A 25,770-nucleotide genomic window follows, 5' to 3' on the forward strand; every position below is an offset into this window, starting at 1 on the left:
TCAGTCAAGGCAATAAGGCAATAAGGCAATAAAAGGAAACATAAGGCGTATAGATGGAGAGGAAGAAAGAAAACTGTTACTATTCCAGATGACATGATTTTCTACCTTGAAAATCCTTAAGTGATCTAAAACAAAGAAAAGTTCTTAAAACTAATTGAGCTCAATAAGGTTGTAGGATACAAAATAATTTTAAAAATCAATTGTATTTCTGTATACAGCCAATGAACATGCTCACAATTATGAAATACTTATGTATAAATCTAATAAAACATTTACAGAGCTTATGTGCTAAAACTGATACAATGCTGATGAAAGAAATCAAAGAAAATCACAATAAGAGGAGAGACATACCATGATTTGGAAGTCACAGCATAGTAGAAGATACCAATTCCCCCCAAATTGATATACAGGTTTAATGTAGTTGCTATAAAAATCCCAGCATAATTTTGCTGTATATACAAGATCATGCACATATGAAAACCGGGAACTAGAGTAGCTAAAACAATATTGGCTATTCAGGGAGGAATAGACACATACATCAAGGGATCAGAATAAGGAACCCCCAAAACAGACCCAACTGCTTTCTGACAAAGTGCAATGTTCCTCAATGGAATAAAGAAAGTCTTTTCAACAATTGGTCCTGAAGCAACTGGTAAAAAATGAACCTAAAAATAAGTCTCACAACTTACATAAAAAGTAACTTAATATGTATAATGGACTTATATATAAAACTATAAAACTTTTCGGAGAAAACATAAGAGACTGTGTGTAGGATCTAGGGCTAGGCAAAGTTCGTAGACTTGTTACCAACACACTCCATAAAAGGAAGAAACGATACATTAGATTTCATTAGAATTAAGACTTTTGTTCTGTGAAAGACCCTGTTAAGAGGAGGCAAAAACAAGCTACAGACTAGGAGAAAATATTTGCCAACCACATATCTACCACTCCTGAGAAAGAACAGGTATCTAGAATATACAAAGACCTCTCAAACTCAACAGTAAAAAGACAAACCGCCCAATTAGAAAATGTGCAAGTTATGAAGACAAGTCACTGAAGAGGTTATACAGATGGCAAGTAAGCACATGTGAAGATGTTCACCATTATTAGCTATCAGGGAAATGCAAATTAAAGCCACAGTGATATGTGACTATACACCTATCTGAATAAGTAAAATTAAAAAAAATAGGATGCAGAGAAATTGAGTTCCTCATATATTGCTGGTGGGAATGGAAAATGGTACTGCCATTGGGGAAACTAGTTTGTCACTTTCTTACAAAAACAAACATGCACTTACCTTTCTCCTGGACCTTTTCCCAAGAAAATGAAAACTTATGGTCACACAAAAACCTGTTCATAGAAGCTTTATTATTATAAGCCCCAGACTGAAAACAGCCCAAGCCCCAGACTGAAAACAGCCCAGGTGCTCTTGACTGGGTGAATGGTTAAACCAACTGGTTCATCCATATCTTGTAATGCTGCTTGGCAATGAACCATTGACACATGCAACCACTTGGCAGCAACTACTTGGTTGGATCTTCAGAGATTTAAGCTGAGGGGAAAAAAGCTAATCCCAAAGGATCACATACTGTGTGATTCCATTTATATAACTTTCCTGAAATGACAAAATCATATAAATGGTGATGGGGTGGGAAGGAGATAGGTGTGCCTATTGAAGGGCAATGGTGGGGGGATCCCTGTGGGGATGGGATATTCTGTATCTGACTGTTTCCATGTTGATATCCTGGTGTGCTATTGTTGTATATTTGCAAGATGTTACCATTGGGAGAAATTGGGTAAAGGGTACATGGAACCTCTGTATTTTTTCTATGAACTTGCTTGTGAGTCTACAATTATGTCAAAATAAAAGGCTTAATTTAAAAAAGTGGAGAAGAAGCTGCTCTCCTGGGCCACAGAGTCACGTTAAACCTGAGTTTTCCCCATTATTCTATCTTGCCTCCTAAATCTTAGCACCTTTTAGAGCATCCTGGCAGGTGATTGAGTTTGTCTGCAGAGTAGTGGGTAAGGGTTGGGCTCTGGGGTTGGAGAGTTTTGTATTTGAAGTGTAGAACTTTAAAAAAAAAAAAGCTTTCCTTCTGCCTTTCTAAATTTTTTTCTGGCTGGACTAGTAATCAAATTAACATGAGACAGATTAACAGGAGAAAACTTATCATGTGTGTACACAAGGGGGTTCCAGGAGAATATGAGACCTGGGACCGATCTGCAGTTAAGGCTTCTGTGCCATCTGGAGCTAAGAGAAGGGAGGAGGTTGTGGATTGAGACTTCAGAGCGCAGGATGGCAATTCACCCATAGATAGAAAAGCAAAAGCTTGATAAATAAAATGTTTGTGGGGCTATTTTTAGCAATGGGACACAGAGTACTTTGCTACGCTCCTCCCTGTCCATTACACACTGGTTGGTATTAAACCATAGCTGTCTGTGATGACATCTCCCTTCCTGGCACAAGCTCTCTAAATTCAGGCAGTTAAAGGAAGATCAAAGGTTCTTTCTGAGTTTTTATGTTTTTAAATTTTTATTTACTTACTTTTTAATTACAGTTGACATTCAATATTATATTAGTTTCAAGTATACAGCATAGTGGTGTTTCTTAAAAATAACCAACTTAAAATAATCACTATCCCCAAAGGCATATTTTAGGGTTTGCAAATTCTGCTCCCCTCAGGATCCTGACCCCACCACTCAGGGCCAGGTGGGAAAACTACTTACCTCTCTTCTCCAGCATGGTAATTTCTCCGCATAGCTTATAAAGACTGCATTATAAAGATTACAGGAGATGTGGCAGAGAATGGAAAGTTCTTGGCATACTAGGTGCTATGTAATTATCAATTTTTATGATTATGATTTTTATTAAAATATGATCTAGAGCTCCGAGCTTGTTGGGGTGGAGGCACAACTGAAACTCTGGGAGGTCCGTCACTCAGTGCTCCCTCTTCTCTGCTTTGCTGTCTAATTGGTTAGTTTTCATTCATCCTTTAGAGTCTGCATGTATAAAGTCAGAGTCGTTAGTGGGGAATTTATACACTTTCCAAGAGTTTTTTTGAACTGCCAAGTCCAAAGATTTAGGATGTCTTGGTGCTGAAGTAATTGGCTCTCTTAGTCTTGCATTATAAGAAGTTCCCTTTCAGAGTCTAAGGTTGAGAACCGTGAGAGGAACTCTCACATTTAAGTAATTGCTTTAGGAATAACTTACCTTTTAAAAACGTACGCTATTCGACTTCTTCCGTCCCTCACCATACTGCTCTGAGAATCTCATTATCTATCTTCACAATCCTATTTTCTGAGTTTCTCCTTTTAACTGTTTCCTGGAGTGCCATCACTTAATACTGTTTTCTTTCCAGTTTATCAACTAGTTGGTGTACTTGTTAGCACCGAAGAGTTTCTTAGAAATGCAGAAATGATTTCATCTTACGAGAATACAGAAATGATTTCATCTTAGAGGAATACAGATATGATTTACTTTTCTACCTGTCACAAGAGTTGAAGCATCATGAAATTGGCCTTAGTCACCTACCTGAAGCAAGCTATACACTCTTCACTGCTATAATATTACTGCCATGATATCAACAGACAATTCATGACTGGAGATTAAGTCAGAAAGTCTCATTAATATGTTGAATTAATGGCAAGATTGAGATGCTTTAATACCTCCTTAAACGTAACATTTGTTGTTGTTATATGAATTGGATGGCTTTAGCCATGAACAAGACAGAACTCTATAGTTCTCTACTATTGATAAAGTAGGTGTCTTCCAAACTTCTAAAAATATTCCCCCTTCTCCTGGTAGTTAACCAGATAATTATATTACAATTTCATTTTCACAGCTTGGAGTTTTGAAACAAAAGAACTAGCAACCTCCCTCGCCCCTCCAAGTAATTGAGAGAACATTAGGAAATAGAATTACAAATGTATTTCCATTTTGTCATAAAGAAGCTTAACATTTTTTTTCCATCAGCGAGAGGTCAGTTAAGCTATGACATTTCTCTTGGTTAGACCAGTACTAGAGTAAGAAGGAAATGTTCTCTTATAAGGGCCTTGTTACCTGAAAGAAATCTCTAATGACACCTGAGGTTCTAGCCGTCTCTCTTGTGGTTTCAAAGGTTCTCCTGTTTGGTTATTGAACTGCTGTACAGGAACGATTGTGCTGAGCTTTTCAACCACGGTTTTAAGCTCTCCCTCTCAAATGGAGATTAGAGAGAAGTAAGCAACTTTCTCTTTTTCTCCCCATAATTGAGCCCAAGTTGATTCAGGAGGCTTTGTATTCTTCATTTAGCCAGTCATCAGTCAGAAGTTACTAACTGCCTTTCATTTAGCCCATGTTTGCTACCATGAAAACTGAAAAAGGTCCATTGGACAGTTCCCAGACCTCAAGAAACTTGCCCTCTGTCCCTCTTTTCATGTCCATTGCTTCCCCTCTTCTGTCAACTTCCCAAAGAATTTGAGGCCGCTGACTAAGTTAAAGGTACTATGCAAGTAATAGAACAATTAATCAGAACACAGAAACATGACCTCCTTGCTAGTATAAATTGGTAGGCCCCAAGGGAGAAAGGGAATTATTGGGCTTATGTAGCATTCCTTGTCTGACCAGAGAAAGCGTCACAGTTTCTCCATGCACGTGGAATCTCTTTGGAATAAAAACTAAAGATGGAATTTATTGGTTATAAAGTTAATAATGACTTCAGTGCATTTTCAAACAGAGGGATTAAGTATTGGAGGTAAGGGTGAGGGCGAGAGTCAGTCTTGCTTACCGTCCTGTCCCAGGGCTCAGCCCCGTGCCTGCTCATAGTAGGTGAAAGTGAACTGCCCAATGGGCAGTTTGCACTGACTTCCAATAACAATGAAGGCACACTATCTACTCCATGCCTTTGAATGTTGTGTTCTCTCACCTTAGAAAGCCATCCTTCTGCCCTTGTCTACCTCCTTCTCACCTAACAGGTCTCAGGTTTAAATCAAAGTCCTTTGTTTCAGTATCTAGAGCTCTTCCCTCAGATGGAGAAGATACTCCCCCTGTGAGAGTGTCTGGCTTTTCCCGCTTCCTGTAGTAACCCCCAGGAGGCAGAGGTCATGTTTGACTCTGATCACCTGAGTACGCCAGCCCCTAGCCTAGTCCCTGGCACTTATTAGATACTCAATATCTAATTGTTAAGTGAATGAAAGTAATTAATTGCCAAACAAGATGGTGAGTTGTGCTTTTAATTAACTTAAACATTTTAAAATTCAATTTATTTAAAAATTTTAAAAGTTCATCCATTTCTCTCCCACCCCTTGCACCCACCAATTTGTTCTCTGTATCTATGAGTTTGATGTTGTTTTCTTGGTTCCACATATAAGATAAATCACGTGGTATTTGTATTTCTGTGTCTGCCTTATTTCATTTAGCAAATTGTCTATAAGGTTGCATATTGTTACACATACAAGATTTAATTCTTTCTTATGGCTGAATAATATTACATTATCTATCATCTATCTTTCTATCTATCTATCTATCTATCTATCTATCTATAATAATTTCTTTATCCATTCATCCATTGATAGACATGTGTATTTCATATTTTGGCTATTGTAAATAATGGTGCATGCATCTTTATTAATCAGTGTTTTTGTTTTCTTTGCATAAATACCCAGAAGTAGAATTGCTAAATCATATAGTAGTTCTGTTTTTAAATTTTGAGGAACCTCCATACTGCTTTCCATCGTGGCTGCACCAATTTACATTTCCACTAATAGTGCACAAGGGTTCCCTTTTCTTCACATCCTCACTAACACTTATCTCTTTCCTTTTTCATAATAGCCACTATAGTAAGTGTGAGGTGATTTCCCATTGTGGTTTTGATTTGCATTTCCTAATGATTAGTGATATTGACATCTTTTCATGTACCTGTTGGCCATCTGTATGTCTTCTTTGGAAAAATGTCTATTCAAGATTTTCTTCCCATTATTTAATAGTATTTTTTTTTTTTTTTGCTATTGAATTGTATGAATTCTTTGTATACTTTGGACAATAGCCCCTTATCAGATATATGATTTGCAATTATTGTCTTCCATTTAATAAGTTGCCTTTCATTTTGTGGATGTTTTCCTTTGCTGTGAAAATGAGGATAAATGGATGAAAATGAGGATAATGGATGAAAATGAGAATACTGTTAAACATAATAAAAGTGATGGCGATGATTTTAAAAAAAGTGATAGCACTATTCTTGAATTCTAACCATGTTCCAGACCCTTTCCACAAATTGCCCCCCTCATAACTCTATGAGGAAGGCAAAATTATTTTCCCCATTTTGCCAATGAGGGACGTGAGCATGACAAAGATTGATGATTTAGGTAGAGTGATGCACTCATTTGGTTGATAGAGCCCAGGCTTTGAATGCACATTCTTAGCCACTATGCAAAATTGCCTCCTTATGCTAGTTTGCTAAAGCATCATCAATTTATGTCCCAGAGGAATGAACTGATAGTGTCCTCATTTGTCCCGAATAGTGTGATGTTACCTTGTGACAACCCCAAATAGCAACAGCTCCCCAACATTTCATTGTAAGGCTTCAGCATATTGTTAGCCAGGAGCAGAGAATGTAGAGTCTGAGGCCATATGATGGTTGTTTTCATCTTCAGGGTTGAGTGGGATGCTTTTTGCCCGTCTTCTTTGGTGCACAGCCCTTTGCTGAATGCCCTTTGCTGCAGCCCATTTATAAGGAGTCCTCACATACTTCCTCTGTTCATTTGGAAATCCAATGCTTATTGCGTGCAGAGCAGCCATATTATTATAAGTACTTCCTCAGATAAATTAAACGAAGCAAGTGTAGTAGTTCTGAACAATCTACTTTCCATGTGTGGAATCATGTTTATCATCACCCAAATCCAAAGGTAAAAATAGCACATTTGCATCAGTAACTTATTCATAACATCCCCTTCTACCTTGTTTGTTTTATTGATAGAAACCAACTCAAACCTCATCTGCAGCATGACAGACACAAAGGGATAATTTTAAATATTAGGGCTATGATGGGGTGAAGCAATGGAGGCAGATCCAGAACTGAATTGGTACCTTCTGCCTCCGAGTTGCCTTATGTAGAGACGTGGGTATGGCCAGATTTATCTTAATGGATCTGGTAGCTGCTGCTTCACGGCCTTCAGGCCTCACAAGTAAGTGTGCATATAAGGCATTTTTAAACACACAATATTGACTTAATCTTTCGGGCTTTCGCTTTATGATTACTGAGCTTTCTTTCCAGTAAACTTTTTTCCTTCATGGATTCTCTCTCCAGGGAGAGAAGGAACATTCTTCATACTTCTAGCCTCTTTAAAGAAGGACCTCCTTGTCTCAAAGAGGATCTTTTGGTTATTAGCAGCAAAAATTAATTATCAGAAAGCTAAGTGTTTTTTTAAAGCAAAAATTTCATTTTGGAGGGAGAAAATGTCTAATCGCAAGCCCTAGAACATATAAGGTTAATGGCAAACTTGCTTCAAGGACAGAAATGTGAAAAGCAAAATTGCTAAATCGGCTGAAGAACTAATCAAGCATATTGTTCCCTTGATTCTAGAAATTAAAATGAGCCTTTTGCAAGTGTTGAAAAGATGTCCCAGGCACACTCTCAGTTTACTTTGAAATGTGTGTCCCTCTTCCCTGTAGTTCCAGAGGCACTGGCATGTGCTGGAGATGGTGGCGACTGGTGGCCTTCTATTCTCTGGCTGAGGCTCAGTGTCTTTCCAAGTGACAGATGGTCCCCTCTGCTGGCTGGACTTAAATTCAGCCCTCTGAGCTGAGCCAACCTGAGAGGAGTCACCACCAGCCTCACTGATCATCAAAACAGTTTTGAGTTTCATCCTTAAAACACTAACCATCTTGACCAGTTGAAGTGTTTGCTGTTCCTCGAACACACCAACCATTGTCCTGCCTTGGACTTTTGCATCTCCTGTTCATTCTACCTGGAACTTTCTTTATCCAGAGGCATCTTCTACACCTCATTGAATCTTTCCTGAAATGTTACCCTCTCAGTGAGTTAGATCTTTCTTGATCTCTTTGCTTAAAAATGCTACAATTTCCACAAACTCACTATATTCATTTGCTAGGGTTTCTGTAACAAAGTACCACAAATTGGGTGGTTGGAGACCATAGAATCGATTGTCCCTCAGTTCTGGAAAACTGGGAGTCTAAAGACGTGCCCCTCTGCAACCTGCAGGGCGGCCTCCCCCGCCTCCTCCTGGCTCAGTGGAGTGAGTGGGCTGCCTGGGCCCCCTGGGCTCGCAGCTGGATAGCTTGCCTTCTCCCTGTGCGTGTCTGCTGTCACGTGGCCACCTTCTCACAAGGACGCCAGTCACATTGGAGTAGGAGTTGGTTCTACTCCAGTATGACCTCACCTTAATTAGCTACGTCTCTTATGATCCTATTTCCAAATGAGGTCACATTCTTAGGTACTGGGGATAGGACTTCAAGTATCTTTTTTTGGGGGGGCAGGGAAGGGCCCTAATTCAATCATAACACTCAGCATCTCCTTTCCCACTCTGTTTCTCTGAGCACGTGGCACTATTCAACCAAATACGCATTTTGTGGTTTTAGGTTTATTGTCTGCCTTCCCAACCAAAATGTAGGCATGAAGGTGGGATTTTCACCGCTGTAGAGAACAGTGCCTGGCACCTTAGTAGGAACTCAGTAGTTATTTGCTGAATGAATGATCATCTGTGTTTAGTTATTGCACTGAGCAGGTCACACAGTATTATATAAACAGAAACCATTAGATAAGAAGGAAATCATTACCTTTAAACACATCTGAGGAAAGGAATAGGTGCTTATAATTATGATCTTTTAATTTCAGAGAAGGTGAAGCAGAGGTGGCGGTCAGAGCCGAGAGGGCCTGACAGCAGGAGGATTGGTCCACTGCATTGAGTGGTTCGTGGGCAGGCTGGCCTTTCTGGCCTCCTGTCACTCCTCTGCCCCAGAGCTGCCCCTGCAGGTGGGGTGGGGCTCTGGGCTCTCACTGCCTGATCATCTAACTCATGCCAGGAACTGTGCTGGGTACTTTGTCCTTATTTTTAAAAATGTATCCTCTTGATAGATATACCCGTCACATGTTATGGCCACTTGATAGAGGTGAAAAGTGTATGAGATACAGAGATAGTAAATTGCTGGAGGCAAAGACCAAAAAGTAGTTAGCATAATAAATGTGAGAGGTCCGTCAGAAGGCTGATGGACCTTGGGGCTTTAGCAAGGGCTGAAAGCTATGCACCGATTGTTCTGTTGAGACAGTGGTGGCTGAAGGCCATCTCCTAACCTGATAATCTTTTACTGTTTACCAAACCTTACCTTTGATATGTCTGTTTACTTTGCTGAAGGGCAAATGTGTATTCTAGTAAATAAAAAGCCATGGGTCCATAGATTCAGGGAGCCACTCCACTAGAGTGTGAGGCCTCCACCTGGCTTTTCCCCATGCCTTCTAAATTTTCATTTCTTATCTAGCGTATCCATTTGTTCGCAGCCCCTTCTCCAGATTCTGAATCCTTGTTGCAAAAGCTTGAGGCAGTAAATGGCTTACTAAGTATTCAAACTCGGGCCACGTGGACCAAAACCCCCTGTTCCTTCCATTGTCAGATTTTTTCAGAGTCTGTGGACACCAGGGTTTCAAAGCCAAGGAAGAAAAGTGACCCACAGAATACTCTTCAGACAGATGTTTTGGCGCAGACCACCACAAAGCCAGAGAACTCTTCCTACCCGACTCATGGGTCGGCCTCGTCTTTTTGTACAATACAAAGTCCCAGTGCCCGGTGCCGGGACTGGTAGCTCTGAGGGCGGGGCAGCGATAATGCAGAGAACAGTCCTAGAACAGAAATGAGAAGACAAGACGGAGTGTTCAGGTTCCATTCTGTCTCTCCCTCATGTGACCTTGTGTGAGTCGCATAAGCCAGTCTTGAACCACAGTCTCTCTCATGCGGAATAATTTACTGTCTACGGAGATCATGTGTGTGCCTGTGTTCTGTCCTTTACCCATACCAGTGCAGCCGCTAACTCTGTCTTTGTGGGGAATGCGCCTAATGGAGTTGTACCTAGAAGCCATTCAGGTCACTGCTGAAATCATCCGAATCTCTTGTTTTTGGTGTAGGTATCCCAGGACCACCTGCCTGCCTTTACCCTCTGTGAAAGCTTTCCGCATCCTGCCACTGAGCACCGAGGAGGTAACAGTAGTTGGAGAGGTAGCATTTATTTACTTTTAAATTTTTAACAGAGATTGTTATAATTGACGTGCTATGGGCATCCTTATACTAGTAAACGTAAAACAGAGCTTTTCTCAGGGCTTGTTCCCTTTGAGAATTGACCCTCTCTCGACTTCTATTTGTAGCTGCTGTTTTTAAAATGGGGTATAAATATTATGTCAATTTAGTAGAAGATTGATGCCTTCACGTTTTGAAGGAACCACTCCCCTTGCTTTTTGTGAAGTGTAGCCTGTGACCTGGTTGACATGTTGATACATTATTCTCCCCTCACCAGACAGCGACACACGTTTAATAATTGGTATGTGTAATGTCAGGTTAAGCAGTTAGGATCAGGTTGTTTTCTCTGCATGGCTTTGAGCGTGATCATGGAACTAGAATGAAATTGGGAGCAGCAGGAGGATGCTTCTGATATGAAACATCTCTGAAAGCGGGTGGGCCTGTCATTGACCAGAGTAAGTCTTAGTGGCCTGTGTTAGCAACAACGAAGGATAAATCTTATAAAAAGTCTTGAAGAGAGGGCAAACTAGTCCCTTGTCTTCCTGTGTCTTTGAATGGTTTCACTGGCTATCTTGAGTATGCAGAAATGAGCTAATGTGGTGAAATTTCCCTGGCATGATGTCAGTAGACTGTGTTCGTCACCCCTCCTGGATTTCATGCATATATACACACTCCTGTCCTTTTCTGTCACCCCTTCTCATCTTCACTCCCTTAGCAACATTTCCCACTGTGAGGTCTCAGCAAACGATTTCACACATTTAGTAAATCAGACATTGAGCAGCCCTGTGCCAGCACACAAAGGTGCTGTATTCCTTTGGTTGCTTCTAGTCAAGACCTTGTCTCCGGCTTCCACTTTACATTGCCTGCCTACTAACGGCTGACCCTGCCTTCCTTTCTCATTCCACAGTCACACCCTTGGGTTTATGCAAAGTTCACAAGTTAGGCAGGATTGCTCCTAGAATTTATAAGATTGTGAGACATTGCTGCATCTTCTAGAAGTATCACCCAATGCAGATTGTGGTGGGAGGAGGAGGTGTCTTCACTCCTTCATGTGCCCGATTCCTCTCTGCTGAACCACCTGCCTCCTTAGAGTTTACCTGGAAAGCAGAAGGTGTGAGGACAGTAAGTGTGGTGACATGGAGCCCTGGTATCGCAGCCTCTTTACTGGAGTCTCTGCATGCAATTGTTTGGTCTTGTGCTATTGTTCTGGCTATTGTTTTTAAGCCATGAAACAAGGCTTTAAACACACACACACACACACACACACACACACACACAGGAAAACTGTCACTATAAAATATGCACCCAAAGGAGGGGCATTTTAATACCAGTAATTAGTGGAAAGAGGAATTGTAGAATATAACTTTGAGTGTTAAAGTCCTCACTTATTCCTCCTGCTTGGAAAGGCTTCTTTTCTTACCTAAAGTAAAGGGCACGTACTCCGAGCCCCAGATACACACTCCCTGCTGCTTTTCCTCTGAGATGACTGACTTGGACTTTGCTAGGTGCTGTGTGATCTCAGCTCACTTAACCTCTCTGGATTCTTCTTTCTTTCTCTATAACATGAGTCTGATTATAGGAATTACCTCATAGAATGATTATGAAGGATTGAATGACAGTTTATGTAAAATGATTAGCAAGATGCCTGGCATATAAAACCTCTCAAGAAATGGAAGCCTTAGGAATATTTTTAGGAGGAAATGCGCATGTACCAACTCTGTGTTGGTATTTAAGGATGTTATATTCAATATTCTCTTTCTCTTAGCACATTACCTATTGAAGTTTCCAATGAGGCAGGATATAGAGATATCTGAGACCAAAAAAATCAGGTAAAATAAAGAACATGGCAAAAATACCATGTAGATAATCTTTGTAGCCACGGTCCTGTCCAAGCCTCACGCTCTGAGATGAATGCTGCCCATCGATGGGCATGATCTCGTTGCTGTTTATCATTTCACTTTGTGCTGTGCTTTCTTTCCAAATCTCCGCATGTACTTGGCAAGCTGATCAGGGAAGCTCTGAGTCTGTTTACTTGAAACCGAAACCCAGTATCACCCGATGAGGCTATGGGTGGAGGCTAAGTATTTTGAGCAGAGGAACTAGGAAAAGCAAAGGAACATTTTCTAAATGTTTCTACTTGTTTCTGTTTGAGGTATGGCTCTACTAAACCTGACACTCACTGGTGACAACTATGAAGAAGGGGGCGGGGAATTACCTGGTGCCATTGGACAGTGGAAATAAGCCAGCAGGTGCTAGAGGGGCATTGAAATTCAGAACTTGGAAGCAGGGACCAAGCAGAGTGAGTTCCCCATTTGACAACTGGTGGATTAAAAGCAGGCTGAGTTACATGACTCCAGGTGGCTAACTCCAGTAGAAAACCCACTGTCATTTTGGTTTGAAAACCCAAAGAACAGAGTTCAAGGTAAGCGTAGTCCCTGGAAAATGCAGCTAGAATCCTGGAAAAGAGAGAGGCAGAAAAGGGAAGCTCACAGTTCTATGCACAAACACTGCCCACATTTTTTTAAAAACATATTTTTATTGATTTCAGAAGAAAGGGAGAGGAAGAGAGAGATAGAAACATCAATAATGATAGAGAATCATTGATTGGCTGCCTTCTGCATACCCCCTATTAGAGATCAAGCCCACAACCCAGGCATATGCCCATGACTGGAATCAAACCCAGGACCCTTTAGTCTGCAGGCTGACACGAGAGGAGCATTAAGGGCCATTGCCCACATTTTTGACTGGCCCTTGAGCCACACGCCTGCTAGCACAGCTAAGATAGAAGACCTGAACTGAGATTTGAGCTGCCAACCAAGGGAGTTTTCAATGTGAGTGTAACCAGGGAAATTGTCTGCTAGGACAAAGAAATCAGTGTTCTTCAAAGAGCATTAAGGCTTCACACCATATTTGTATTCATACAATCTCATGATACAACCCAAAATGACACAACATATGAAAAACGGAGAAAATGTAAATCCTCTGAAGTGAAGAGGCAACCATCTGAGACGAATCCCAGGATCACCAGATGTGTGATTAGCAAGGATTTTAAAGAAGCTATTGTAACCCCACACAATGGAAGGTCAGAAAAATACACTTACAGTGAATAAAAACACAGAAACAGAAAACAGAACCCAACGGACATTCCAGACTGAAAAGCAGATTTGAAATAAAATTCACTGAGTGGACTTCGATCATTAGAAGGAATGGGGAAGGTGCCAGTGAACCTGAACAGTGATCAATAGGAATTTTCTTTCCAAAGGAAAAAAGATTTAAACTACTTAAAAGAAAAAAGGAATAGAGCCTCAGGGACCTATGTGACAAAAATAAATGCCTACCCTTTGAGTAATTGGATTCTCAGGAGAGGAGAAAGAGAATGGGACAGAAAAATATTTGAAGAAATAATGGCTAAAAATTCTCAAATTCAGTGAAATACATACATTTACAGATCTAGAAACTCCATCAACCCCAAACAGGTACATTTGGAGCAAAACCATGCCCAGGCACATCTAAAACTGGACACCTACAATCAAGAGGAAATCTAACAGCAGCCAGAGAAAAATGGTGCGTTACCTCTCAGGGTCAAGCTTTAAATACGCGCTAACATCCAATCAGAAACTACAAAGGCCAGGAAAAGTGAAATAGTTTTTTAAATTCAGAGGAAAAAACCCTGTTAAATACTCAGAAATCTATGTATAGTAAAAGTATCCTTGAGGATAAAGGCACATTGAAGACGTTTTCAGATAGAACTAAGATTTCATTGGCAGCAGATCTGCACCAGGAGAAATGCTACAGGAAGTTGTTCAGGCTAAAGTGAGATAAAGTGGGAGCTTACACCTGTAGGACAGAATGAAGACTGTCAGAGATTGTAAATATAAAAGAGTATTTTTTCCTCTTCGTATCTTTAAAATGCATTGAATCTTTTAATGAAAAAATCACAACACTGTGATGTTTATAAGGTGCTGTGTACAGATGCAGAACATAGGACAATTGTAGCATAAAGAATGGCGGGGGGGGGGGTGGTAAATGGACTTATACACTTGCCAGGCTTTCAAATTTTATATGAGTTTGTATGAAATTAACTCTAAATAGACTGTGAAAGGTCAAGAATTTTACTCTCCAGAACAGCCACTAAAAGTACAGTGGGTAAAATGATCCAAAAAGGAAAAAAGGAATAGAGGACAAAAAATAGAGGAGGCAAACAGGAAAAAAATAATAAAATTGTATCCGTATATGCAACCATATTACTATTAATAAAAGGGTCATTCCATTAAGATGCCATAATTAAAATGAGTATATTTGTCTGATAAAATTCCAAGTGAGATCATGTTAAGTATTTTTGAGTCTAGAATTTTTTGAGGACTAACTCAATTGTGAGTTAAGAGACATCACTTTAAGCTAACAATCATTTAACAAAATCAACACTATTTAATAAAACATATGGAATCTTGCTTGTTGTTTCCTTACTAGCTAGCTAGGAAATCTGTACTTCATTTGTGGTGGTGTATAGCCAATTTAAAGTCAGATTAATAGAATATAAATAGAAATTTCAAAAACAAATCCTCTTACCACTGCTGCTAATAGAGTTGCAAATACTCATCAAGCACAAAAATTGACTCTGAGTTTTCTGGTAGACAGGGCAAAAAGGGAAACACAGATGTTTCATGTTAGAATTTTTTTCACATGATACAGATCATGTATCATAGAAATGTACACTTGAAACCTATATGATCCTATTAACCAATGTCACCCCAGTAAAATAAGTAATATTTTAAAAAAAGAAAATTTTCATATGATTCTAAGATCCCTTCCTGTTTTTCAGATTTTATAAAAATGGGGTAATAACACCTATTTTTTCAGAATCTTGATAGGTTTAAATGAGACCACATTGGTGCATAAATGTTAGCCTATTGTTTTCCTTCTTATATAACTCCAAATAAGGTTCACGGTAGAAATTTCAGGGAAGTCAGACTATAGTTAACTTCCATAAAACTCCATACTCTGAACTTCTATGGGTCAACTTATTTCAGTAACGCAAATTATAGCAACCACGAGAAGCATTGTACAATCTTCTCCATACAAAGCAGATGTGATTGTCCACATTTTACAAATCAGGAAACTCTACTCCAGAGAAGTGATGTCACTTGACCGAGGCCATAGAATGGTTTTAGTCAGGGTTTGAACCCCTACCTATCAGTCACCGAAGCCCATGGTTTTTCAGTACATTGCACTGCTTCTAAAATGTTGACTAACTTAACAGATAGGCAGCCTTTGTACGGCTCACGCAGGTGATTCGGCAGTGCTTGTGACGAATCGGTACACACTGGGTGAGAACCTGTGTAATGTGGCATCACCAATGGAGTCATGGCTCAGGAGGCTCCGCATAAACCCTGACAACATCAGAGACCCTTTGAATGTCCCGATTTTGTGTTCATACTCTGTTTTCTAAAAGTAAGTGTTTTCGTCAAGACTTGAGGACTCGGAGAGTGACAAAGAGTAAGGTCACCCGGGACAAGCAGTGACAGCTTTGCCAATACAAGTGGAATGTTTCTGAACTGTAGAGCTTATTTAATGAAAAGAGACCCATAAAACCTTTTCACTAATGTGTAGTGCTCTCTTGTCAGTTTGACATGAGCAAACTGTCAGCCTTCCCATTACCACGCATACACTATGTGCTCATTAAATCATGCACTCTGGGTTTCTTCAGGGTGTCAAACTGCTTAATTGAAAAAGTGTCTGGTGTCACTCTTACAGGAAGGAGACAGAAATCAAAGGCCTGGAGAGTTTACTCTTAATATCTCAGAGTTTGCTTTTAGCTGCAGCTAGAAATTGCCTTGCTTTACAGTTCTGATTAAGAGACTATTGCTTCTGCATCTTTTTTGGTTTTGTTTATAATTCAAACACTGTAATTATAATGGAGTTGCTTTTATAATAGAGCTACTAAATCACTCTGCCAGCCAATGAAAACCAAAGGGAAGGGCTAGACTTTTTCTGTGCTGTAACCATGAGGCCCAGTTGGGGCTGAATGGGTCTTTGTTTTGCCTAGTCTCTCCTGCTCTGTTTTCATTTTGGATGTTTAGGCTTTTCATCGCCTCAGTAGGTGGGTTAAAGAGGTAACATTCTTAGGCCATCTGTATTACTTGATTTGTTCACCCCAGACCAGATAAATCAAGATCTTTGGAGGGAACCTTTTTTGAAAGCTGATTGGTTCTAAAGAACCAGAGAGAGGCCTAAGTTGATTCCCGTTGTCCAGAATTTCAAGGCAAGACTCATTCAGCAGCTGTTATCAACCAGTGTTTCCTCTGGAGGGGTATAAACCCTCAGGGTTTCAGAAGATTAAAATTCTCCTTTCTTGGCTCTACTTAGATCTATTAAATGAAATTCTTTGGATATAGGGACCCAGGGATTTCCATTTTAAACAAGAGCTCTAGTTGATTCTTATGCACTAGGATTTGAAAATTTGCTAGGAAAGCAAGGTTATCTTTTTGAGTGAAGTTGAGTGGAACTACAGACAAAAGTGCACAAATCACAGTAAGGTTGCAGCGGGCTTTATGTTAATAGTAGGAATTTTAGTACAGTCATTTGTACATGGGTACAGTAGCATCACCTTTATTTTGAGGACCTACCCCCAAGTGCCATATGAGTGAGACCTGGGAATGGGTCAGACATTTCACAGCTTCTTTCACCTTTGGATACCCAGTCCTAACGACTGGAGCCATTGTGTTTTCACGAGCCTTGAAAAATATTGAGAACTGAAAGGAAAAGAAGCATTATTTTGGTTTCAGTATTTGGAGAAATTACACAATCAGAACAAGTAGATAGTTAATGAAATGTCAACAAAAGGGAACATTATGCTTTTGTCATTAATTACTAAATTTAGTAAGAGCTACATTATGAGTTAGCTTTTCTCACTTCTTACGAATTTCTGAAAATGCATGTGAGTGTTGAGAAAGTTTAAAATTAAGCAAGATTATATGTTACCAAATAATTTCAAATGTAAAAATACAAAAATATTTTCCAAGACTTCACACCTAATAGTTGTGTAATATAACATATCTTTCATAAAACTTGGGGTTAAGTCTGTTAAGGAAAATGTGCTAGGAAGGTCATATATGTATACCCCAAAGTACACACTTCAAAATTAAAGGTATCTAGCAGTCCTGGACTTCATTCTCATTGACAAGGCCATCAAAATATGCTTAAGCAACCTTCTGAAGATGCAGTTGAAGCTAAACTTAACATTATTGCTCACCTTCCCTCATCTAAAAAATGCCAAAGAGTAGAAGAAAAAGTATTAGTTTTAGCTCCATATTGCAATACCTTTAAAAGTACATCACTTATATAAAAGTTGGAACATTAATGAGCATTAGCTGAGACTGACAAGGCAAATTGCACACTATGCTTCTTGCTCAGAAAATTACCCCTAAGAAATTGTGATAATAGTAGGGAAAAAACACATGACTAGAATAGAAGACAGAGAAGTATATGTCGCTGGAAATGCAGAGTCTCTGAGGTCAATTGAAAGCTAAATATTTCTCTTTTGAATTCATGCCATATTCATACTTTGGACTTGATTACATATAAGGTCCCTAGTTCCAGGATTTTCCTGATCCATAGATTATGATTCCTGATACTAACATCTTTCTTATGTCCATCTTCCTCTTTTCTTAGCCCCTTTTCTTAGTTTGTTTACCTTCATTTTTTACTGTCTCCTCCCCTAGAATGTAATCTCCAAGAAAGCATGAATTATGGCTATTTTTCACTAAATCAATCATAAGGAAGAAAGGGTGACAATGATCACTTCATTCTTGCCAGAAATGATCAGTCAGAAGTGTTATGCTATTAAGAACAGTGTTTCAGATGCTTAACTGGTCAGGAAATATTGTAGAACATCTTTTTTAAATACAGGATTCTGTAACTCCAAGTCATTAACACATGAGGATGGGAGGGAAGCCACATTCAGATGTCACCTAGACCTCCCTTACCTCCCCCAGCACTCAGAAGGGCAAAAATGCCTCCCACATCCACTTTTTCATAAATAAGACTTCCAGATGGATAAAATGGTTAATTGTTCAGTTGAAAATGACTACTTTATACTTCTGGAGAGACGCCTGCACATTTCTTGGCAATACTTCAACTGATGAATAATTTAGGAGATGATTGACTGGCAAATGGAAGTGGAGCTAATCGCCTCTCACTTTCCTCTTTATTATTTTAGACAAATTGGTAAGTCGTGATGGAGGTGTGGGATGTTTCTGGGTCAACTGACCAGAACCGTGACTTAAAAACAGAGACAGATATTTGGTCTCTCAGCGTTGACCTCCCCCCTCGTAGAGCTGGATGGCTTTGTGATCTGGTGCTCAGCACTGTGAGGATCCTGGCAAAGTCTCGGTGAACTGCAGAAGACTCTTGGTGCCACTCTGCTGTGTGCCACGTCTCGTTAGGTGCGGGTTCGGATAACACAATCCTAACCTTATCTAGTTCAAAAATCTGGCAAGAGAGACATATATACCATCCTACCAGGTAAAAGGTGTTAAGTGTTTTAGGAGAGGGATGAGAACACATTCCAAGGGAGCCATCAGCTTATGGGTTAAAGTGTGGGATCCACCTAATCGGGAAGCAGTGGTTTGAAGCAATGTGAGAAAGCCAGACTATCTAGTACAGATGGTAGGTGCTGTTAGCAGCAATTAGAACGAGAAAACGGAGAAAGGAATGCCGACATGAGAATCTGGTTCCAGTTTTCAGGGCTAAATCAAGCTCTAGGTTAGTATTCAGAGAGATAGGATTCAGATAAATAGGAAGTGAGCCGCAGACTAGAGGGCTTAGCTGGACGTTTCTACTTGTTCTTGAGAGGTTGTGGCTTTAACAGAAGCCCATGTCACTGGATTGTGGTTGCTGCCAGGGATGCTGATGTTCTTCCACCTGTAAGGAAGGCATGGCTGAGCCCCTAACTGGATCTCACAAATTCTGAAGAGAGGTGGGTTTTTCATCTAAATAAAATGTTACATATTTGATGCCAGATCTGTGTCCACTGGCTGAAGTTTTTGCTAATATAATCAGGGTCTGAATGCGAGGATTCCCCTTATGAGCAAAGGGTTATGAAGGCCACCCCTCCCCCCAAGTCTCCTGTGGATTTAATTAACTTCCAGAATATTTATATTTTGAGTGTTATGGACTGCATTTTGTCCCTCCAGAATTCATATGTTGAAGCCCAACCCGCAATGAGACTGTACTGGAGATGGGGCCTTTAAAGAAAGAGGTAGTTAAGGTTGAATGAGGTCAGAAGAGTGGGACCCTAATCCAGTTTGACTGGTGTCTTTATGAAAAGAGGAAAAGACACCTGGGATGCACAGGCACAGAGAAAGACCACGTGGACAGCAAGAAGGTAGCCTTCTGCGAGCCAGGGAGAGAGGTCTCAGGAGAAACCAAATCTGCTGACTCCTTGATCTTGGACTTTCACCCTCCAGAACTGTTAAGAATACATTTCTGTTATTGAAGTCATCCAGTCTGAAGTATTTTGTTATGGCAGCCCTAGAAGACATAAACAGTTATTGAAAAATCCCCCTGGTGGGTTTGATTTGTGAGCCTAAGTCAATGACACACTAAGTTGAACTCTTAATTTGAGCCAAAGAAACTACGAATGTCCTTAAGAAATTGTCCTTATCATTAAGTGCTAGTAGTGTCTGGCATAAGCATAGTATAAAGCTACTCATTTATGCAGAACAATTTTTTTACCCAACCATCTACTTATTCAACAACTATTCATTGAGTGCCTATTCTGTGCCAATTATTCACACATTATGTTTAGAAGGAGCCATCAGTCTAGAAGAGGAAATATATCCCCCACCCCAAAAGGCACATAAAATACTGTCATTTGTTTGCAGATATGCCAGTGGTGAGCCAAGAGTGCAGGGATTTCTTGCAACTGGAATACAAGGAAGATGCCCTGCAGAGGTGGCAGTGAAGGAGGGGTCTGGTCATGCAGGGATAGGCAGTGAGGGAGGACAGCTGAAGAGGGGAAGAAATGGTGAGCAAAGGCCTAGAGGCAGAAACCCTGGGAAGTGCATGGGGATATGTACACTGTGATTGAAATGCAGAGTATTTCCTTTCAGACTCAAAGAGCTACTTAAAAAAAGTTTTTATTGAATTTAGAGAGATGGGAAGATAGAGGAAGAGAGAGATAGAAACATCAATGATGATAGAGAATCATTGATTGGCTGTCTCCTGCATGCTCCCTACTGGGGATTGAGCTCACAACCCGGGCACCTGTCCTGACCAGGAATCGAACCAGTGACCTATTGGTTTCCAGTTTGATGCTCAACCACTGAGACACACTGGCCGGGCTCAAAGAGCTTCTTTAATAAAGGAGTAATGATACCTAGGAAGCATTTTATGTCCATTATTAATTAACTTATTCATACTCATAATAACCCCACAAGGCAGATGCTAATATTATTCCAATTTATAGATAAGGAAGCAATTTGTGAGGCATAGATGGGTTAAATTACTTACCAATTACCAGTAAATGGTGGAGCTGGGATTTGAACCTAGGAATCCTGGCTTCAGAGCTTTTGCTTACATGAAGGAGTCCTGATCATCTAAACCAGTGGTTCTCAACCTTCCTAATGCCGCAAGCCTTTAATACAGTTCCTCATGTTGTGGTGACCCCCAACCATCAAATTATTTTCATTGCTACTTCATAACTGTAATTTTCATACTGTTATGAATCATAATGTAAATATCTGATATGCAGGATGTATTTAGGTGACCCCTGTGAAAGGGTCGTTCGACCCCCAAAGGGGTCATGACCCACAGGTTGAGAACCGCTGATTCTAAACCAAAGTCTGAGGGAGGTGCTAGGTGCCAGTAGATTTGCAGACAGGGCAAGGAGCAGAGCTTGGAGATAGTGGGCAACTTATACTCCTTAGAGGAAAGAGAAGGGCAGAGCCCCTGTCTCCAGTAACCATGAGGGATCGCAGTGCCCTCGATTGCCTTCCTCTAAGTTAGCCATGTTTGCAGACATTCGTGGAGATAAATCATCGGTGCAGGAAACAAAAGTGTTTTTCAGGCACTTTGCTGCCATGGTTAGCGTAGGAGAGGGTTATGAAAGGAGCTTTTCTGTGTCCGCTGCCTTCCGGGGTTACATTCTGAGTGACTCCCCTGCCTCAAAATGGAGCTTGTTAGTTGCGTGTCATCCCAGGGTGGCAATTGGTTGCATGTGTTTGGTTGGGTGCCAACCCCCGGGGTGCCAGGCCTCAGTGGGGGAGCCATTGTTTGTCATGAATTAGTCTTTAAATAAAAGCAAGTTTTAAAAATGGAGCATGCTAATTTGGGTTTTGCTAACCCCCTCTGAAGAAGGCTCGGCCTGTTCGGTGCCAGCTGGTTGAGTTGGCATTCAGCGAGAAACTGGGTCCCTACCAAAAATCTCATTGCTTGCTCCTGCCCCTTTGAGAGCAAAATGGCAGTGAGGAGCTGGCTGGCACCGAGAAGCAAGGTGAAACAAGGGGCAGGGACAATGAGTAATCGGTGATTAAAGGACTCGCACTGCCATGGTGTGCCCACTTCTCTCACTGCTGTAGAAATAAAGTCTGCCCCTTCCCCACTCATGCTGTCCTCAACTACCCATTCAGTGACTCTCAACATAAAAGGCTTCCTTATCCAACTGCTTATACACTGCACCTTTTATACTCTTCCAAGTCATACTTACGGGATTATCACTGCAGCTTTTACTTCCCCCAGAAAGAGCTGAATGAGCGTGAATAGGGCGGAAGAGACTTCAGTGAGAAAGTGTCCCCCACCCCAAAATGCTCACAAAACCCCTAATCATGATGGAAGAATGCCATCCTGTTTTTGGCAGTGGCTGGCTACGAATGCACTGATTACCAAAACGGCACATATAGGCCAGTGATGGCGAACCTTTTGAGCTCGAGGTGTCAGCATTTTGAAAAACCCTAACTTAACTCTGGTGCCGTGTCACATAAAGAAATTTTTTGATATTTGCAACCATAGTAAAACGAAGATTTATATTTTTGATATTTATTTTATATATTTAAATGCCACTTAACAAAGAAAAATCACCCAAAAAAAATGAGTTCGCGTGTCAGAGGTGTCATAGGTTCGCCATCACTGATACAGGCAGTCCTTGCAGCAGCCCTGTCACACATGCAAGCTGGTAATAGAATGGGGGCCCTGGTTGCCTTCACCTGGTGCCTTTGCACTTTAAGGACCATCCGTCCGGGCAAATTTTTTTTTTTTTTTTTTTTTTTTTTTTTGCTACACAAAGCTTTATTGTTTCCATTTGTTCCAATACATGGGAGAGGGCTACAGGGTGGTTAAAAGAATGGCTGGTAGTTTTGGGGAGAGGCTCAGACAAAAGCAAGACACCAGGGGAATGCAGGGGGGCCCCTCAATAGCCTCTGGGCTCCAAAGGCTCCTAGTCGTCTCTTTCGAAGAGATACTTGCTGAGTGCAGCCTGGGGGCCGGCAGCCTGCGGAGGTCAGACAGGTGGCTGCCCATCTTCTTGATGCGTTTCACCTGCTCATCCAGGAAGTCATCGAGCTGAGGGTTTGCACGGTTAGGACCCCGGGCCTGCAGCTCCAGAAGGGCCTAGTTCAGGTTCCTCTCCAAGGCTACGGCGGCTTCCATGGCTTTCTGAGTTTTGCCCATTCCTCCTGAAAGACGGTGTGGCCACCGAGCTGGTTTTGCATCGTTAAGAGATGCTCAGCGCCCTCACACTTCACCAGCTCGAGGACGAAGAGGCCCATGCTTTCCAGAGCCACATTGATACAGTTGAAATAGAAGCCCAGAAAGAGGTACATGTAGGAGGCCCGCAGATGCAGAGTGGCAGTGGCCAGGCAGTTGACAGCAGCCTCCACCTTGATGGAATAATTCTGATGAATCTGGGAGCTCATGCTTGTTTGGCATTAAGAAGTTAAGGTAAACAAACAAACAAACACAACACAACACAACAAAACGGTGTAGGCTGGTCTTAGAGGTGGGGATGGCTGAGGAGGTTCCGAAGGTGGTGCCTGGAAAAGACATTGGAGGGTGGTTGGAGTCTGGAAGAAAGAGTGTCCCTGGTCTGTTCTGTCCAAACACACCCAGGGACACCGAGGGCACTGCCTCGCCCATCAGGGTTTTGATTCTTGAAAGTCACACTTGGCTGGATAAGTGCTAATGGAAGATTTGCTTTCTTACATTTTCCGGTGGATAAGCTGGTCGTGAGAACTGGCAACAGTGATGAGATCAAGTGAGAACAGGAACTGTCCATTTATTTATTTATTTATGTATGTATGTATGTATGTATGTATGTATGTATGTTTTGTTTTGCAAACGTGCCTTTATTTTCAAACAGGATTGCTCAGTATTGGGGAGAGGAGCCTCATGCATAGGCAAGACAGAGAAGGGATTTAAATAAGCTGTACATTTGTTCTGAAGGTTCGGGAAGATGGAGGCTTCTTCAGGGAATGTCTGCGCAGCAGACTGCTGAGAAATGGGAGTCGCCGGGTTGCTAATGTGGTGTACAGTAAATCTCCTGGAGTCAGTGTTTTTTTAACCTGCTTACCTGGTGCCGGTGCCTCTGTTCTTCTGAATGCAGCACATTAACTTGACTGATAAACCGACACCTGTCCCTAAGAGACTCGGCCTGAAAGCCTCCTGGCAGCACAGGAATTCGGTTTTGCTTTTTTTGCAAACATTGAGGCAACATTGTCAATGAAGGACGTTTGGAACACTTGAGTGCTGTAAATGGTTTTTAAGGCAGTGCAGCTTGCAGTTTCTTTAAATGCTCACTTAATATTTGGGGTCTCGGCAGGACAATGTGTTACTTTTAGGAATAAGAGCTGATAATGAGGCCGTGATGTATCTGACAGCCTTGTGGTGGATCTGCTGTGGGATGCATGCGATTATGTCTGCGAGCTGAAAATACACCAGCTGGGATTTGTTGTGAAAACATTCCCAGAACACCCTCCGTTAATGGCCCATGGCTTGATCCAGCATCTGGTAAACTAATATATTGTCACTTTTACCATGAAAGTCAGCACAAATCATTAATGATTCCGGCAGCCGTTTGCAGTCTTCTCTTGTCTAGAATATGCCAATTACCACGAAATTATTTCCAGTAGCGACATGATTGAATGATAGGAAGCTGACTGTAACTTGTTGGCAGAAATTTTTTCATAATGACAACCAGACCTGTGCATTGGAGTTCTTGCTGGGCTCTGTTAAACAAGAAGGTTGGATGTTATATATTTCTAACACCCAAGAACAATACTTCTTAATGAATGTGAACTGAAGGCAATCTTACAGATTTGTTTCAATGTGGGAGCCTATCATTTTTGCTTAATTTGTTAGGGGAAGGAATCCTTGTTTGCCATTAAAAATGGTGTTCAGGGACCACTTCACAATATGTGCACTTTATAATCATCAGCAGTATACTGAGCCTATTGGAGTTTGTTTTTTATCTCACTATACATATTATCTGAATTTTTAAATGAAACATTCCATATATAATTATCACTGAATAATGAAATAATACCATCAATTCTAGTGACCTTAACAAAAGTAGAGAGAGCTAGTTATTGCCATGAGATCGATAAGATAGTGATCACTTTTCTTTTACCCAGTATTGATCTGTAAGGCCCCATGTCCTGAAAATGAATATTAGGTAGTTAGTCCAAAAGTCTAAGAGGAGCGTGGAGAGGACAACTGTAGTTCCGGGAAAGTTACACAAGAGCAGGACGGATTAGCCATATTCTGCAAAGATCCGGGGGAACTAATTAATGTATTGGACACTTCGTGTGGCCCACCTCATATTCTTGTCTCACGATTTTACTGGGGCCATCGCTGTGGAACCAGCTTCGGGCAGGCGAGACCTGAAGCCTCTCGCTAAGCTGCACCATAACCTGCCCTAGAGCTTCTCTGACACCGGGTGGGCGCCTGGCAGCCTGGAAGTGCTAGAGAGTCGTAAACCTTGGAGTAACCCCTTCCTGGGGGGGATGGGACTCCTGAATAAATGCTCTCCTCCTCCGTGTTTGTTCAAATAATTCTAAAGCACATTCTTCATATACATCTGAAGCACATAGGTGTCTCAGAGAGTCCAAGCAAGACTGAATCCCAGTCGCCCACAGTGGAGGTCACTTGAGGATACATCCTTACACTGGGTCTCCCTCCATAGAGGATGCTGTTGGTGCCCCACCATGATCAACTTCTCTGGGTCCGCACACCCATGCCCCAGCTGCTTGGAGTGTTGGATGCTAAGGTCTCACAGATGAATGCTTCCCAATAGAATTATACTCTTGACCAAAGACCTCCATGGTCAGCGCCTCACGGAAGCTGTCAGAGTGAGCCGGCTCTGCGCTGCCATGCATATCCCAGAGCTCCTCCTGGGGTTGGGTGAAGGCTCAGCTGAAGCCACAGATTTTCTTGGTTTCCTCTCTGGCCCACCCCCACACTCTCATTTCTTTGCAGCTTTCTCTTGAGGGCACTCCTTCAATCAATTACTTCTGCAAGAATGCCCCTCTCAGCTTCTACTTCTAGGGAGCCTGATTT

The 25,770-nt window shown here is 41.2% G+C and overlaps 1 protein-coding gene across 1 annotated transcript in view; it reads left to right on the plus strand.

Annotated features, from left to right (window-relative positions):
• Nucleotides 1-25,770, plus strand: part of FHIT (fragile histidine triad diadenosine triphosphatase) — a 1,351,032-nt gene that overhangs the window by 373,678 nt on the left and 951,584 nt on the right. The window contains exon 4 of the mRNA XM_059662896.1: nucleotides 10,113-10,203. The gene's annotated coding sequence lies outside the window, so the exon portion shown is untranslated. The remainder of the gene's footprint in view (nucleotides 1-10,112; nucleotides 10,204-25,770) is intronic.

The sequence above is a fragment of the Myotis daubentonii genome, chromosome 14, assembly GCF_963259705.1.
Source record: "Myotis daubentonii chromosome 14, mMyoDau2.1, whole genome shotgun sequence".
In the NCBI taxonomy this organism is placed as follows: Eukaryota; Metazoa; Chordata; class Mammalia; order Chiroptera; family Vespertilionidae; genus Myotis; species Myotis daubentonii.